This window comes from Carcharodon carcharias, chromosome 6 (assembly GCF_017639515.1).
Source record: "Carcharodon carcharias isolate sCarCar2 chromosome 6, sCarCar2.pri, whole genome shotgun sequence".
In the NCBI taxonomy this organism is placed as follows: Eukaryota; Metazoa; Chordata; class Chondrichthyes; order Lamniformes; family Lamnidae; genus Carcharodon; species Carcharodon carcharias.
Genome location: NC_054472.1, coordinates 28151774 through 28166951, shown reverse-complemented (window position 1 = coordinate 28166951; position 15178 = coordinate 28151774).

Genomic DNA, 15178 nt, shown 5'->3' with positions numbered 1-15178 from the left:
TCTTCATCAAAGTGCTATGGGCCAACATAAAAGCATCAATGAGAAACCCGTAGTTTGCCTAAGGTGCCTTAAATTTACGCTTCCGGCTGCTATGTCTAGGTGCTGTTCCCTTGCTAGCACTGGCATCTGAGACAGCCTGTTCACACTGCTATCCTGTTGGCCTCGATGACCTTGGCAGACACCTTCTGGCCCAGGGAGCATTTGACCACCCTGCCTGGGAGGGAGCGGCCAGTTCCACAGCTGGCATCTCCCCAGTCACCGCAGCCTCATCGGATGCCACGGTCACAGGCAGAAGGGTGGAGGAACTGCTTCCCTCATCCAGAGCACCCTGAGAGGAGCCCGCAGAGACGACAGGCAACTGCTGCGCCGACGTGAGGCTGCTTTGGACCTCCCTGCTCACAGTAGTTGGCTGGGCACTGAGCTGGGATACTTGGTGCCCAAACCATCTCCCACACTGGCACTGACCACCTGTGGCGCAACCCCAGGTGGACCTGGTTGTTCTCTTCGAGGATCCTCTTCACAAGAGTCTCTGTGGAGGAAGCATGGCGCTCCAGCACGGGCACCATGCCACACATAGCCTCACGTGTCTCCGCCAGATCGCCCCACATACCCTGCTGCACTTCCAGCGTTCGCTGCCTCACGGACGGCTGCAGAGGCCCATCATCAGCCACCGAACGAGCATGTACCTGGTCTCCAGCTGTCTTCAGACTGGCGGCACCCTGGGCAATCTCTGTCTCCAGCCACACCTCAAGCAAGTGTGAAGTGCCCTCACCGCTGTGCTCCAGGACGTTAGCCAAATATCTAACTCCCACCGAGGTGCTAGTCTCTGCGCTGGTGCCTGCCTGGCAGAGATGGTGTGACACTGGTGGGTGGATTTCCTCTGGGCCCTCACGGCTGAGAAGTGGCCCCCCTGCCTCCTCCTCCTGGCCCTGCTCCGGTGATGCTGAAAGGAAGAACAAGGACATTTGATTAGTTACAGTGCAGACAATGTCAATTTGCATGCCACTCCCCCGGATCACTATGCTCTCATCCTTCCATAATCAATGGTAAATCCATGTTTCTAACTTCAATCACTGAGCATTCAGCAGTGCCATGGCTTCTGTGACACACATGGTGACCTGAGTGCTCACCAAGCATACCTGCCCGTGGCACCCCGGCCTCACCACCAGCAGTGGACCTGGGGACATGGCACCTCTCCAGGTCTATGGCCCGCTGCTCAAAAGCCATTAGAATGACCAACTGGGCCTGTCCTCCACCAGTCTGCATTCATTCAGAGGCATTGTGCACAGTCTTCTCCTGAAAAGGAGAGAAGAGCACGGATTAGTGCAGCCTGCACCTGAATTCCCATCGCATCCCTGCCACCCCAGCCAGAGTGGGACATTGCAGGACTCCAGTTCTTCATCACCCAGCAGCTGCTGCACACTCACCCAGACAAGCCAGGGCTGACCACCCTCCTCTTGCCCAAATGCTGCCCCCTTCACATGTGGCACCACAAGGTGTTACTTTGCTAAGCAAGGAGGCACAAGCACGTGGAGCGCAAAGACCAGCAGATGGATTGGTGCCCCACCACCTGGAAGCTTCACTCCCATGTTAGCACCCTGACTTTGACATGCCTCCCAGTTCTAGTTCTCTGCCTAGGTGCAGATCCTTGACTTTTAACCCCATTCTATACTCTGGGTGTCAGTGTCACACATGCTGTGGATGCAGAACCCATCTTAGCTCAACCCTCTCAGGGCATGGGCAATATCTGCTGGCACACCCAGTGATGGATACATGTCGTGAGGGATTCAATGACGTTACTGTACTCAGAGTTGCTGCGGTAGGGGTAGGGGGGCGAGGGGGGGTGGGGGGGGGGGGGGGGTGGTGCGGCAGTGGGGGGTGGAGGAGGCGGGGGGGGTTGTTGTGTTGGGGTGGGCGTTGGGGGAAAAGGGTGACGGCTGCATTAAGTGATTTAAGGCAACATGGTACTCACTCTTCCCGAATGCAGGAGATCATTGAATCTTTTGCGACTCTGGAGCCCTGTGCGCTGCACCAATCATGGGAGCTAACAGTCTCGGCCACCTCCTCCCATGCACGTTTGGTCAGGTGGGGAGAGGGATCAGCCTCCCATCCCTCGGAAGAAGGACCTCCCGCCGCGCTGCCACCTCCTCCAGGAGGGCAACTAGGCACTCATTGGAAAAACGAGGGGGAAACTGCCCTGCTGGCCTACCTTCTGGCCTGGCCTGCCCCGATGGCCTACCCTCCAGACTTGTATCAGGCACATTGCCCCTCTGATGTGTTGTTCTTCCAGTATTTGTGAACAGCCTTTCCAAGGCTGCCAGACATTCATTTAAACAGGCCGTCGGGTGGCCATTAGACCCGGCAGCCTGAGCGCGCCTGCTGACAGCCTCCTCTCCCGCTATGCACAGGAGCCAGGAACTACGCTGGGCGAGCCTTAATTGGCCCGCATGCATCAAATGGCGGCGCGGACCTGATAATGGGTCACAATTGGGACTGTGCCTGCCCGCTCCCACACAGCTCGCCCAGCGTGAGGAAAACTCTCCCCTTGACTTTGAGAGAGCTGAACAGAAAGCAGTTGACCAGCGGGCCTGAGCCCTAAAAATTGATGGCACCTACAAAGGGTTAAGAGACATAGTATTGCTAGAGGAGTTTAAAAACTGCCCCCATGCAGCCTTAAAACTCACCTGGAGGAACAAAGGATTTCAAAAGTCAGTTGATGACTACAATTTAACCTATAAACCTCCAAAACCAAAACAAATTTGGATCTAGTAACTCTTACCAGCAAGGCAGAGAGAGGGTAGAGGTAGAAGGAACAGAGATAGGCTCAAGGGAAAAGGAGAGGAGCAAAGATCGGGCAGATCAATCCCCAACTTTAATAAGAAATAACCCAGAAATAAAACAGTCAGAACCCACCCCTGCCTGCTTCCAGTGCAGAAAGCCCAGACACATCAAAGAAAATCAAAGAAAACTGTTGATTTATTAAGAAACCAACAGGGAGAGCTATAGTCAGAACTATATCCATAGCCTGGAAAGTACCAAGCCCAGGCTAAAATGGGGCAGGGGTAAGACAAAATGCCTTACCAAGGCTTCTTGCACAAAGGGAAAATTACTCCTTTTGCATCACAGGGTACAAGAAAAGAAATAATCATCTTTTGAAATACTGGATGTTTCAAACCCTGCTTGCAGTGAAGGCTGCTGAGATGCCACCTCAAAGCTGGAAAAACACCATAGTGCTAGTAAAAGGGCTTTGTGGAACATGTTTAAAGGCTCCCCTAGTAAAAAATTCACCTGCAGGGTAAGTGGATCACCAGTGACGGTTGGGGTTGTGCTGAGATTTCCCATACAGGAAATGGACCTATTATTGTGAAATGACTTGGTGGTAGCAGGTACTCCAGTGTGCACAGAGGGTCAAATGCAACCCATGGAGACAGGGGAAACAGAAGCGAACCAGAACATTTCTGTTCAGCTGCAGAAAGCTGAAGAACTCTCTGACGTGCTACAAGGAGCAATAGGGCCAGTAAGAATAGGAAAACGGAAGGAAAGCCAAGCTTTCCGGAGGCCACCAGAGGGCCTACCAAGGTGAAAAAAAAAGGTAAGATGTAACACAAAAAAACTAAAGGGGCTAAAACTAGGCCTGTAGATTTTAGAGAGACCAAGGAAGAGTCCCATGGAATTCAAAAAGAATGAGGGATCTGATCCAGAGATCCAGCTAGGAAATACCTTCTTTCAGGATTTAAATAGGGATTGAGAAAGTTTCTAAACCAGCAGACAGACAGTGAGGGAGATGCCTCACCAAGTTGAAGTGCCACAGGGCAGTGCAACAGTAGCTGGCCATCCACTGTGAGCAGTAGTGTCCCAAAGGACATGGGGAAGGTTGGGGACCAACCCTTCCCCAAAGTTACAGAAAAGGGGAAGTCAATACCCCTTAAGGCAAATCGCACTTGTGAAAGCGATTAGGGAAGTACAAATGCAGCTAATGTAGGAATATCACAGAATCACACAGTGCACAAGAGGCCCTTCGCCCCCTTGAGTCCGCACCAACACATGAGAAACACCTGACCTACCTACCTAATCCCATTTACCAGCACTTGGCCCATAGCCTTGAATGTTATGACGTGCCAATCCAGCTGTGACCTCACAAAGGTTCAATACAACTCCAACATGACCTCCCTACTTTTGTAATCTATGCCTCGACTGTTAAAGGCAAGTGTCCCATATGCCTTTTTCACCACCCCACTAACATGTCTCTCTGCCTTCAGAGATCTATGCACACACACGCCAAGGCCACTTTGCTCCTCAGAACTTCATAGTGTCATGCCGTTCATTGAATACTTCCTTGTCAAATCACTCCTTCCAAAGTGTATCACCTCACACTTTGCAGGCTTAAATTCCATCTGCCACTTATCTGCCCATTTGACCATCCCATCTATGTCTTCCTGTAACTCTTTTGAGTACAAACACGTTATGAGAGAACTCATAGCCTGCTGATAATCTTTTGCTTTACAAGACCTTCACTTTGACTGGAGCATCAACTTTGTCTAAGAAACTATGGGCCTGCCATGAAAGAGACTGAGATAGTTATAACATATAAATCTTTGTTTTACCTTTAACTGTACCTAATCTTTGTTTGTCTGAGAGATAAGTGAGTGGGACATCACTTTTTAAAATCCAGTGTGTGATAATAAATAGCCTCCTTTATTTTAAAACTCACAAAAAAAGTTTCCTGCTGGAATTGTTTAATTGGGACACTCACTCTGAGAGGAAGGATACACTCAAACCCTGACAAAAAAAGAAACACATAAATTCTGTCCATGACATATTTAGGAAAGATGATACAGGGGAAAAATGGAATTATAAACCAGTTAGCCTAACATCTATTGTTGGGAAATTATTGGAGTGTATAATTAGGGATAGCCTGCCTGAATACTTTGAACATTTACAATGATCAGAGAAAACCAGCGTGTGGGAAGTCATGCCTGGTGGATCTGACTGAATTTTTTGAGGGCTTTGAAGTAGCGGCCGGGGGAATGTCTATGTATATTATTTATCTGGACTTCCAGAAGCAATTGACAAAGTTCCTCCTGAGAAATTGTTAGTTAAATCTGAAGCTCATGAGCGAAGGATCAGAGGCCTAGATTTTCTTCCCAAGCCAGGTAGCTGAGGTTGGAATTCTCTTGGCTCACTGTGCCCGCCTTGGGAGAAACTCACACGAGTGACAGGATCTTTGTTCTAAGTTGGGGTGCAACTGTGGGATGGGTTTGAGCCTGCCAGCCCTGGACGCACAGGGGCAGTAAGTGGTCAGCCCTGAGGCGGGTTGTTTAAATGACACGCCTGGGCTGTCTGGGACTTTGTCCCAGTTGCTTTGTTAAATATTAGGCCTTCTAGCCCTCATTCCTCAGACACGGACTCATTCCTCCATGCCCCATCCATTCCAACCCATGCCCTCACACCCCCAATGGCCCCTCATACTCTTATTGCCAACCCATGCCCCACAATCAACCCCAATGGCCCTTCATTCGCTCCCTACCTACTCATTTCCTCAACTACACCCATGATCTCTTATACCTCCATGCCAACTTAATGCCAGCTCATGCCAACCCACCCATCACCCTTTGCCCTTACACCCTCCATTTCAACACACCCAATATCCACCATGGGCCATCTTCAGTTTCATGTTGAGATGAAATAAAATAACGTTCTATCTATCAAAGCCTTTACTATATTAAAAAAAAGACTCCAATTCAGGAAAACCCATTCAAAACATTTAAATCTACTGAGGTACTTAACCATTATAAAAGCAAACAGACTTGCATTCATAATCCCACATCAAAGACAGCTAATCCTTTAATAACCTCTTTGAGGTGTTAAACTGTGATCTTAGGACCCCTGAATGAGATAGATAGGTTGTGGAAATTAGCCAAACATTAATAATGACTGAATGATAGCCCTTGGGGTAACGTTCTTGTAAATGGTAGTATAGACTTTTTTCAACTCTCTTGGACACTGGCAGACTATTTCCTAACTTTGTAATGGATTGGAGATTTAAATAATTTCACAGTTTGAGTTTTTTTTTTACCCCTTCCTTATTATTTTTTAATTATTTATTTATTATTTATCATTTAAATGACTTGATAGCAACTTGATAGTTCCACAAACCTTATCCACCCTTCAAGAGTATTTGGGACTGCTCTAAAAAAAAATCGCAATTTTCTAACTGCGGATTAAGGCCCTTGCTACAACAACAATGGGGTCTGTCTGAACTCAGCACTGTTGGAAATGGGCACTTCTGGATTTGGGTCCCGCCTGCCATCTTTAAAGGTCCAGGAAGTCTCCATGACTCCACAAACCTCTCAGCCAATAGGGGTAATGGGCAGATACTCTAACTGGCAGGATGACATCAATATATCCCACAAGGATGTTGGGCCTCAACTGTTCACTATATCTATTCACCATTTAGATGACTAAGCCTCATATCCAAATTTGCTGATGATACAATAAAAGGTAGTGTAGTGGGAGTATAAAATTACAAAGAGATATCAATAGATTAAGTGAATGGGCAAAACTGTAGCAAATGTGAAGTCATCCTCTTTGGACCTAAAATGGGTAGAACTTTCTAAATGATGAAAAACTAGAAACAACAGGAGTCCAAATGGACTTGAGGGTTCAGGTACATAGATCATAAAAGTATTATTAACAGGTATAGAAAATAATCAGAAATTAATTAATTAATTGTACCTAGAGGATTAGAAAGTCAGTCTGCAACTATACAAAGCCTTGGTCACACCATACCTGGAGTACGATGAGCAATTCTGGGCCCACACTTTAGGAAGGATATATTGGCCTTGGAGGGAGTGCAGCACAGATTGATCAGAATGATACCTGGATTCCAAGGATGAAATTAATAGGAAAGATTACACAAATTAGGTTTTTATTCCCTGTCATTTGGAAGGTTAAGGGGCGATTTGATTGTAGCTTTTAAATATTAAGTTGGGGGAAGATCGTGTTGATAGAGGGGAACTATTTCTGCTGGTGGGGAACTCTAGAACAAAGGGGCATAGTCTAAACATCAGAGCCAGATTTCTCAGGAATGAAATTAGAAATCATTACTTCATGCAAAGGGCATTGAAGTTTGGAACCCTCTTCCACCCATGGCAACTGTTACTATATCAGTTGTTAATTTTAGAACTGAGATTAATGGAAATTTGTTAACCAAAGGATTATGGGGCAAAGGCAGGTATATGGAGTTAGGTCACAGGCAAACCATGACCTCAGTTAATGGTGGAACAGGTTTGAGGGGCTAAATGACCCACTCTTATCCCTCTGTTTCTACATTCCTATAAGGGGCAATGCAGAAAGATACCTTTGGAGTCAACTGTTTCCAAACTGCGCAAGTATAAAGCTCACAGTGTACCAGTGCCACTGCCTCAGTATGTATTTTATCTTATAGTGGCCACTGAGCTGGCTCACCACAAGAAATCATAGAACAAAGAGGATGTTTGTACAGCTGCAAACAAGACTACATTAAATTCACAAATCACTGAGATTAATTAACCATTACAATCCCCCACCTGTTCCTTCGCTTTTAAGTAACTTATTGTTCTTTTAACCAGGGTCTTGTCAGAGGCTGTAAAACACAACACAGTTGCTGCTTCCAGTTCTCAATGATATTCTAAAGTGAGACAGGGTGAGGTGGGCAATCTTCCTTTGCTAAACCTGACGTTAACAATGTGAAAATGGCCTCAAAATTGGGTCACTAACTATATTGCCCCTTTAACCCTAACCATGTGGCTGGACACCAATATAAAAGGGACAATGTTGGGCGTCAAAGCATAGGATTGCCAGCTCTGATTAAATGTATTCCTGGAGGTTTGATCACATAATTTGCCCCATGCTTCTGCCATGACTTGGCCAACACATCCATCCTTGTGACGCACTGCCTTCCTATGCCAATTGAAAGGCAAAAAGACTTATTAGCCAATTGGATGATGCTTGACTGTCAGCTAAACAGCATTTTCTTCCTTTTTTCAATATTTTTATGTATGATAAAGAGAAATGTTCAAAGAAAATACCAAAAAAAAATGTTTTTAATATCCTAATGATTTTCCTCAAGGGTTGTACCCAACAGTGTCCTGGAGATTGATCTTCAATTCCTGGAGACTCCAGGCCAATCCTGAAGGATTAACAATCCTATCAAAGCATCTGCTTGTTGCACGCAGTAAGCCCTTAGTATCTTGCAAATTTTGGTCCTGGTACCCCAATTGTCATTTTAGATCGGATCTGGTTAAATTGCACATTTTGCATTCTTCAACTAACTCCAAGGGCAATGAAGCTGATGTGCTTCAACAGAGGTAAGTTTGGGAATACTTTTGCGGGAATGCTCCTCCATGCTGCACAAAAATAATTTGTGCTCCTGCTTGGGACCCCACTCCCCAATTATCAAGCCCTTTCCAGCAATTGCCAAGCTGTCGACCTGGACAGCCTAATATTTGAGCAGCCTTAATCTTGCAAACTGTGTCAGGATGAACTTTCTGCACACTGCAGCTCACCAGCCCAATATAAATGAGGCCAGGGCCTCAAAAATGCAGCTGGCATCCTCTTCCAATTGGTTGCAACAAATGACCAAACCAATCCCAGACAGAGAGAGATGGTTTGAAACATATGCCTTGAACATGAGCTCGGGTATCACCACAGCTAATGCAAAACTGATGGAGGCTGTATCTGCTTGATTGGCCTTCTGTTCAGATTTGATGCTGATGGTGAAACCCGTGTTTGGTGAGAGCGCAAAATAGGCAACAGGAAATTGATGGCCAAGTTTCCTTTACAATTGACTTCAGTGGGAAAACAGGCAGCTGATTTGCTAATGCTGGTTTCATGTGACCACCATATATCAGTCCTCCCCCTTATTTCTAAACCTGCTGCTGTTTTCTTACAGTAATATGCTCAGACACATTTCTGACCATCCTCTGGGAGCACCCAAAGAATCTAATAAGAATCTCATGATTTTTACAGATTACAGCAATTGCTGGAAACATGACCTCAATCATTCAAAAGGTACATTTGTGGCTAATAATTCTAGTGCACAACAAGAACTTTTATATGTGAATACATTAATCTGATTTTATGTCTCCTGTTAGCCTCATTTTACAGCTTCTAATAAAATGGACACGATAGATTGCATAATTTCAGAAGAAAAGATTTTTTTAAAACTGTCACGCAATACATTTCAAATTACAAATAAAGTGATTATGTACACTGATCTGAGACTTGGTATTTACACTTGTACCTAATTAGCACCATCTCCCTGACTCATAATTAGAACCGCCTCTCTTGAGAAATAAAGTAATTGCTCACTTTGAAGACTTGGTACTCTTTAGATTGAGGAGTGATTAATATATTTATATTGCAAAGCTTGTTCCAATCAGTCATATTATCAAACTAATTTACCATAATTTGTTGTGAATCAACAGCTGCATGGTTCAGTTTAATGTGTTGTAAGCAGTTCAAATTGAGGTGCCTAATGATAACCTACAGCAAACATGAAAACAGCTCAGCGTTGTGAGCATACAGATGTGATTTACCTATAAAATTCAGCAAATATATCAAAGGTGCTGCAAGAGATTTTGCCAGTTCATGGAGATTGAGGCAGGTGAACATTTATATTCAAGAGTTGAAGATTAGGCTATTAAATAAAACAAAAGAGATGTATCAATTAGTTTTTTCAAGTTATATTTGGGTATATTTAAATCATGGGTGTCTACAAAGTTGCTGAGCTGCATGGAATGTTACATTTGTGGGTTCTCTCTGTTCTCGGTATTTTTTAGAAAAGATTTGTATCAGCGGGTGAAGAACTGTAGAAAACAACAGTCATTTATTTTCTCTGAACAAACTCAGATGAATGCAAACAGCGCAGATTGCAGCTCCTGCCCAAACTGCTGTTCCTCGCTTCACTGACTACTGCTGATACCGCAGAATTCCCTTCCATCGGTTTCTTTCTTCCACTCATTTCATGCAAGTGCCAGCTATCGGCAATGTCATTTCTGGTGGGTCATCAGCATCACCACAAATGAGCGGCACTGGGACAAAATCCGTTTTAAGGGTTCTCTGGGGAATTCCCCAATCTGAGAGCTGCACCTTTCCGATCCAGAGAGGACAACCTGAAACCATCCAGCTGATTGGTAAGAGCTACCAGGACACCACAGTAAAAGGGCAGAACAGAAGAAAGAAGGGAGGGAGGGAGGGAGGGAGGAAGGAGGAAGGAAGGTAAGAGAGGAGGGAGGAAGGAAGGAAGGTAAGAGGGAAGGAAGGAAAGAAGGAGGGAAGGAAGGGGGGAGGGAGGAAGAGAAGGAAGGAGGGATGGAGGGTATAGGAAGGAAGGAATGGAGGGAGGGCGGGAAGGAGGAAGGAAGGAAAGAGGAAGGGAAGGAAAGACGGAAGGAAGGAGGGAAGGGTGGGAGGAGGGGAAGGAGGAAGGAAGGAAGGAAGGAAGAAAGGAAGGCCAGATCTGGGGATTAGAAGAAACACAGAGAAATAGGGTGAAGAAGACTGAATGGCAATATTGGGCAGAATTTTACAGCCCCGTTTTGGCAGGGACAGGGCTGTAAAATGCTGCAACACATTCTAAACCTCATTGGCTTCGGCGGGAATGTAAAATACCACTGCCGTAAAATATCGCCCAGTGTGATTCTTTAAATAACCTTGTACCATCCTGGATTTATTCAAAACAGATGGATATTTTGTGCAGCAGCATCATCGACAGTCACTTCTAAACCATGGATCACTTATTCCAGTATTTGTACCTGACTGTCTCCAAAGATTAAATAACCAGACAAAAGTAGCATGAGGTATGAAAATTCCTGCTGAAGCATTAGCAGTCAACAAACAGCTAACAAGAAAGAGCAATGAAACCAGTAAGAATATTTTTAGTGACAAAGGATTCTCTAAACAATAAAGACCAATGTCCATCTGCAGAAAAATCCTGGAAATACTCAGCAGCTCAGGCAGCTTTTGTGAAACAAAGTTATCCTTTCAGGACCTTTGCTTTACTTTGCCCAACAATGCTGCCTGATCTGTTGAGTATTACCAGCATTTTCTGCTTTTCTTTCCAATTTCCAGTATTAACAGTGTTTTGTTTTTGTGCCAAAGTTCATTTAATTTACCTTATACCTTAATAGGAGTCACATGATGCAAAGCATACAAGTACCAGAGATGTCTAAGTTACTCATGCTGTATCCCAAAATGTCACTTTCTGAAAGAAATCTTTCTAATTTACATATGCATGAATTGAAAACAACTGGCGGTCTAGGGAGACGGTTTCAACAATTTGCTCACTGAAATATTGAGTGAAATTTTAACTCATTCAAAACCCACCCACTTACACTGGGTTAAACTATCTCTCGCCATTTAAACTACCACCTTGCTCTGTTAGTATGTTGAAGACACTGAGCTTTGATTGCAGTAAGGGTGAAACTTCTGCTGACTGATAACCTCCACCAGAGCCCTTATTAGAATTAGTAGGACCAGATCATTTAATTATTACATGGCAAGACAGGAGTGCAAGTCAAATTTAAAAGATGGAGTGGGGCACGGTACTTGTTGCTTTAAACCGCAGCAACTTTCTGGAAGGAAAGGGTTGATTTCTTTTCCAGCATTTCATACAACCACAGTGATTAATCACCAGAAAATTCCTTACGTTTTCAACACGAGAGGAATGCCTTCAACATTAGGCACCAGCAGAGAAGCCCATGGATGGACATGGCCAACTGGTATCAGAACAAAGAGGTAGGCCAAGAATTATAGGTTCTTATTGATGAGACAAAGCTGAAGAGAGAGTGCCTGCTGGGTTCACAGGGAAGGAAGCCACTGAGTGGTGTGGCCAAAACATACGGGGAGGAGGTGAGAGTGGCACTGAGGACCATCCCTTTCATCCGCAGGACAGCAGACCAGTGCCACGAATGATTCAAAGGCATTACGAGGGCAGACAAAAAATCTGCAACATTGCCCTTTTCACTTTGACAAAGGGGAAAGCCACTTCAATGATTGCCCGTTCTCCTTAAATTGATTCACTCAAATCACACTGTTGAAAAGCCACTCTCCAGCTTTCCCAATTGTTACCAGCATTCAGATCTCCTCTCACTAAATTTTTTTGGTTAAGCTATCCATGCTTGCTGTTAAGTCAGCTGGTGACTGACAGCTGAGATAACATCCTTAACATTCTTGTCTTCATAGATGAATGTTAATATTGATCTAAGAGAAACTGGCACACTTTGGCAGGAAAGGCAGATCATGGATCACAGATCTGCTGGCTCAATATGAGGAGCAGGTAATGCAGCAGTGATGGAGCCAATCTATATTAGATTAGAGATGGTGCATTAGGTGGGCCAGTGCCCAATGCAGGCAAAAGGGTACAAACCAGTACCTCCATCTTGGAATTTTCTCTGGGTTCCATGCATTCTTACTTCATTTCCTCTTCTCCCATGGGCCAGAAATGTTTCTGCTCCTGTTGCAACCCCAGGAATTCTCCATTCTCAGGCTCAACCCAGGACCACCTGAGCTCCTTAACTGTCTCTGCTCAAATCTTCAAATCCCAGGAATACCTCCAACCCTGACCATAACCAAAGAAGCATCATCTTGTCCAGTCTCAGTCATAGGAATATCTGTCAAGCACAGGAACAGCTCAATCCTTAACCATTAGGTTTCACATAACAGGAAACCAACCCCAGGCTACCCCTTCTGCAACTCAGATCTTATGTCCCCCTCAAACCCTTTTCCAAGTCCCAATTTTCCCGCCTAGTTGTTGCAAGTCACACTAATTTTCTCCACATCCCTTCTCGTGATAAATCATCCATTGACCATTCTGCTCTCCACCACATATTTCAGTTTATTCATCGAGTAACACCACAGGAAATCTACTAGTATAATTGCATGTAAAAGTCAATAGAGGGGTTTGGTCACTCTGGTATGAACTTTTGAACTTCTCTCATCATCAGTAATGTCATGGTCCTCTTGCACATCTCAACTTTTCTTACTACATCATTGGTGACCCTGCCTTTAGCTGATTAAGTATTAAACTACAGAATTGCCCCTCTAAAGCTCACAGTTTCTCGATTTCTTTGGCCTCCTTTAAGGTCCTCTTCAAAACTTAACTCTGTGTTCAATCTGCCCTCTTAGCTCCATTCATGGTTTGGTGTCAGATTTTGTTTGGTAATCATTCCTGTGAAGTGCATTGAGACTGAAGGAGTTATATATAAATACAAATTGCGATTGAGAATCCTTCAATTGTGTAATATACTCCTTTTCCTTTCCCTTCAAGTACAATTTGGCTTCCAATCCATTATATCTGATGCGTATTTTTTTATTTCTTTATTCATTCGTTCATTCATTCACAGGATGTGGACATGCCTAGCAAAGCCAACATTCATTGCACATCCCTAGTTTCCCCCAAGAAGCTGGTGGTGAGCTGCCTTCTTAAACCACTGCAGTCCATGTGGTAAACTTAATCTCATAGTATTGTTAGCAGGGAGTGCTAGGATTTTGAGCCAGTGGTGATGGAGGAATGGTGATATATGACGAAGTCACTGTGTGACTGGAGGGTAGCTTGGTGATGTTCTCATGCACCTGTTATCCTTGAACTTCTAGGTGATAGCAGTCACAGGTTTGTGAAGTGCTGTCAAAGAAGCCTTGGTGAGTTGCTGCAGTGCATCTTGTAGATGGTACACACTGGAGCCACCATGCTCCAGTGGTGGAAGACTGAAGGTTTAAGCTGCAGGAATAGATGGGGTTTCATGATCATGTGAGTTGCTTTATCCTGGATGGTGTTGAGTTTTTGAGTGCTGTTGGAGATCATACTTCTTACATGTGCCTTATAGATAGTGGAGAGAGGATGGGTTCCTCACTGTAGAATACCCTCTGACTTGATCTTATAACCACTGTATTTATGTGGCTAGTTAAGTTTCTGCTTGATTGTGACTCCCAGGATGTTGATGATGGCCTGGCTATTTGATGATGGAATGCTGTTGAAGGTCAAGGGGAGGCAGTTAGACTCACTCTTTCTTGTTATAGTCATTGACTTGGACTTGTGTAGTGCTTATGTTACTTGCCTCCTATCTGCCCAAGCCTGGATGTTATCCAGATCTTGCTCCATTTGGACATGGGCTGCTTTCTTATCTGAGAAGTTGTGAATGGAACTGGACACTGTACAATTGTCAGTGAACCTTCTCACCTCTGACCTTATGATGGAGGGAGGGTCATTGATGAAGCAGCTGAAAGTTTTTGAGCCTACAACACAACACTGAGGAACTCTTGCTGTGAATCCCAAAGGCTAAGATGATTGGTCACCAATAGCCATTACTATCTTCCTTTATGTTAGGCATGACTTCAGCCAGTGGGAAGCTTTTCCCCCGATTCTCATTGACTTCAATTTTACTAAGGTTCCTTAGTGTGACACCCAGTCAAATGCCGTCTTGATGTCAAGAACAGTCCTCCTCACCTTACCTCTGGAATTCAGCTCTTTTGTCCATGTTTGGACCAAGGCTGTAATAATGTTGACAAACCCTTCTATCACTTCAGTGATGATTGAAGTAGGTTGATGACATGGCAATGGATCAGATTCAATGTGTCCCACTTTTTGTGGGCAGGACATTCCGGGGCAATTTTGCACTTGGTCAGTGAAATGACAGTGTTGTAGTTGCACTGGAATAAATTAGTCAGAAGTGCAGCTACTTTTGGCAAGAACCATCCATGGTGCTGTAGTGTGAGATCCGTTTTTATATTTGCACCAGCCATTGGCAATGTTGAAAGCTCAATATTCAAAGCACAACATGAACATTCAGGTGTAATTGTTCTATTAATTTGCTTATATGGATGATTAATGACTGTGACCGGTTGTACGGAGATTGCACATGTGCTTATAGATTGCACTTGGATATTGGGTGATGGAATGATCAGGCTTACTTCTGAGACCTGCCAGGGTCCAGAAGTCAGTCGACAGTCAATCAGGCAAGGGTGGCACTTGCGAAAACCTTAACTCAAGTAGAGACAGTGCCATGAAAAAAGGGAAGAAAAGCAGAATGAAAATGAAGAAAATCTTTAAAAACTGTAGCATTGATTAAATAACACTTCTAAATGTTAATACTGCATTGCAGCTAATCTATATAGGCCCTTGGCACTCTTTTAAGAATTT